The following is a 3,658-nucleotide window of genomic DNA, read 5'->3' as shown; positions in this document are numbered from 1 at the left end:
GCCCATGCAGAAAGAAGAATGTAAGTACATTAACAACAATGCATGAGCATAGATCTGGATGGATAAATGATTCTAGTGAAGACGAGAATAGCTTAAATTCTATTTCTGTTCTATATATGCAACTCGAAGAACAAAACAAACAAATATATAGTCCAACCCTTATTGGGGTCTAAACATCATCTTGACACAGTTACCCATGAGGAAAAAGTGGATTGCTAGAGGGCGGGCGATTAAAAAAAGATTTGGATGGATTGATTTTTTTGAACCGCCCGATGAGCAGCCAATGACCAGATGGCCTTCTTCCACCTACTGTCCTCCCCTATTCACCTTCTTGCTCAACCTGTCCATGACCATCGGTTGAACCGCCTGCCTCCGCCACCCTTTCTCCTCACCATCGTGTTGGTGCCACCCTAGCCATCCCTCTAAACAGACAAACCACTAGAATTTCTCTGCGAGCCCGCAGCCCAAACCATTAACCTTTGAACTCGCCTCCGGCGGCTATGGCTCGTTCCTAGCCGAGGCCTTGCCGACGTCTTGCCCTGGTGCCACCAAAGGCGGACACCATGCCCCGTTGCGCTTCCTTCTTCCTTCCCAATTAAATCAACTGAGCCAAATCCAAAAATCAGGCAACTTCTGCCGGCTCAGTTGGAGAAAAAGACCAACATGAACGCATATATAACATATAACACTAACTCATTTGGTCTACAAATGTAAAGCTGGTTCATCCAAATTTGAGCTAGCAAATATAGCTGCAAAACCAACAAACCAAAAGTAGCACGCACAGACCAAAAGCAAAGTGTTTCTTTTATCAAAATCAGCAGTATCATTAGCATTTGGGCAATGACTAGATTCTAGTAGTCCTTAAGCACGCGCATACTTTGCCCTTGCAACAACAAATTTGTAGCCCGACACAAAATGTGTTGGGAGGGCTCTAGAGCGAACGGGATACTTTTCGAGGATGCATACGATAAATAGGCCCGGACGGGCCAGGCGAGCACGAGCCATCGGACGCGGCAAACCCTATTTGGCGCTGCAGGCGCCCATTAACGTGTATTTTGCAAACTGGCACCTGCAGAGCCCCTCACTGGGCCGGCCCATTCGAGTATTTTTCTCTATTTTTCGAAAATGATTCGAGTATTTTTCTCTATTTTCCGAAAACGCCAAAACGTGCTCGCGCAGCAGAGTTCGACCGCTCAACCTCTCTGATCCAACCGCTACGCACTAACCACCTCGCCATCACCACGCTAGTGCACAAAAAGTTCGTTTCTCTTCTTATATTCCTTATTCAGTTTGGTTTATACTTTTTTCTTTTCTCATTCTTTTTTTTTCTTTAATGCACCGTTTTATAAATTTCGTGTACCTTTTTCTAAATTTATGAGGTTTTTATAAATTCATGAACTATTTATCAAATTTGATGAACTTTTTATGAAATTAGATAAACTTTTCTCAATGTCGATGCACTTTTTTAAATTTCGGTGAACTTTTTTCAAATATGGTGAACTTTTCTCAAATCCGATGAACTATTTCAATTTTGGTGAATTGTTTTTCAAATTCGATAAACTTCTTTCAAATACGGTGAACTTTTTTTGAAATTCAATGAAAAATTTCAATTTCGGTGAACTCTTTTCAATTTTGGTGAACTTTTTTTCAAATTTGATGAACTTTTTTTAATTAGATGAATTTTTTTCAAATTCACAATTTTTTTTCTATTTTTGTGTACTTTTCTTTTGAATTCATGTTTTATATGAATGCGTTTTCACGTTTATATTTTCTTTATTCAAACATAATTTATAGTGGGTATATAATAGTATATATGTTTAATGTTTATACTGAAGGAAAGGTCAATGAGGGCTATTTTACGAAAGCTAAAAAGTAGCTGACGGTGGTGCAGTGGTTATGTCGTGTTCAGTCACGTGGTTCTCGTGAGTTCGATTCCCTGTTCTCCCTCAATGAACTTTATAATTTTTCTTTACATGTTGTTTTTCAGCAGGTAGCTAACCCTAAAAAAAAAAGATAGCTGGGCCGGCCTACTTCGCAACCCTGCAAGCGCCGCAGCGCCTACGGCGCTCGCAGTGGATCGGCCTCGACCGAAAAGAATGGGCCTGGCCTGTCGTGGGCCGCCAAACAAAAAAAAATGCGCTGTTGCCGGGGATCGAACCCGGGTCACCCGCGTGACAGGCGGGAATACTTACCACTATACTACAACGACTTGCATGTTAATGATACTCAACTTAGCTTACTTAGATAGCGTCCTCCGTTCGTGCGTGCTCCACATCATGGTACGTGCCAAATCGTCTCTCTTGGGCCCAATGAGCAAGAGGGACAGTGCTCAGCAAAGAGGAGACACTCACATAATTTCGATCAAACATGGAGAAGCAATGATTCCGGAAACAAGCAGAGCGAGGATCTTCAGCCCCAGAAAGAAGAACATTCCTCGGTGTGGCCTCAAGGCTCAAGCTGACTGTTGCAGCCTTCGGCAGACAATATTCGAGTTTCACGGCATGGTCTCGTGTTCCTGGGGTTAAGTTCTAGCCCGGCGTCCCGCTTCGTCCCGCAAAACCTAGATGTCAGCATGTCGCAGGAGGATGCGAACGCTCTAGATGAACATGATTCGGTATCTCTCAATGAACCCGACACTGTTATACCACCAGAAAACGAATCTTCGGATAACTTTTGGTGTTTCTAGATGATAATTCAGATACACTTGTTACTAACGAAGCCGGTGACTATTTGGAACCTTTGAAAGGTGCGATGTCACAAATATTGATTCTACTACCACTCAACTTTAATCCACTCACTCCATATTCTATGTCGGTATCTGTGCCCCTTCGTATATCTTTCAAAAAGAATCAGATGTACATCATTGCTCATGTGTTCTACATGCATGCTTGTTCTTTCTTTAGTTGGTAACACTATTTTTTTCACTAGAAAATGATTATATCTCTCATGAGTGTTTCCTTCTTGGGTTTGTCTGCCTAGTTAAATGAGAGGGCCACCCCCTAAGGAAACTATGGTAAATATTTCAGTATTTTTTAGCGGGATTATACCAGTGCATTGATTATTTGAGTGTGTTTTATAACATTTTATATGAGGTTTTGAATTATCCTCTTTTTTATAATTAATCAAAGAGTGTTTATGCAATAATTGTGATGCACACTACAACTCATTATTACAGTTTACTAACTGGGTTCCCCCTACCTTGCACGTGCAATGGTCAACGTGCTTCTCCATCGCCTTTCTTGGCGGCATATCTGAATGGTGCTCGGGTGTCCTCAGTCTCGATAGACCATTAGGATAGTTCCTTCTGTGGATGCCGACGAGAAGATCGAGGAGGGGTGTCATCTTCGGCTGGGAGAGAAGGTTTCGATGGGAAGAAGACACATCCTTATGGATTGTGTCATGGGTGTCGGATCACCGATATTCCCTCGCATGCGGTGCCTGTCCTTGGCATAGAGCGGATATCACCGTCATTGGCATCGTCCACTTTGCTATCATCGGCAAGGATGACACATAGGACAAAGAGGAGAGGTCGGGTGACGAGTGTTGCATTGTTATGGAGGTCACAACTGTCATTCTCAAGCCAAAGGGAAATTCAGTAGAGGGGTCTTGGTTGACAGGGAGAAACATGAATAAAAATATGGGCGAACAACTACAAGAA

General features: G+C 42.5%; 1 non-coding gene across 1 annotated transcript; it reads right to left on the bottom strand.

The window, feature by feature from the left end:
- Positions 1–2,137: 2,137 nt before the first annotated feature.
- TRNAD-GUC lies at positions 2,138–2,209 on the bottom strand. Its single transcript has one exon. It is a non-coding gene; the product is annotated as a tRNA-Asp (tRNA).
- Positions 2,210–3,658: the final 1,449 nt, after the last annotated feature.

The sequence above is a fragment of the Triticum dicoccoides genome, chromosome 4A (assembly GCF_002162155.2).
Source record: "Triticum dicoccoides isolate Atlit2015 ecotype Zavitan chromosome 4A, WEW_v2.0, whole genome shotgun sequence".
Lineage (NCBI taxonomy): Eukaryota > Viridiplantae > Streptophyta > Magnoliopsida > Poales > Poaceae > Triticum > Triticum dicoccoides.
This window is presented reverse-complemented; position numbering and strand designations above follow the sequence as displayed.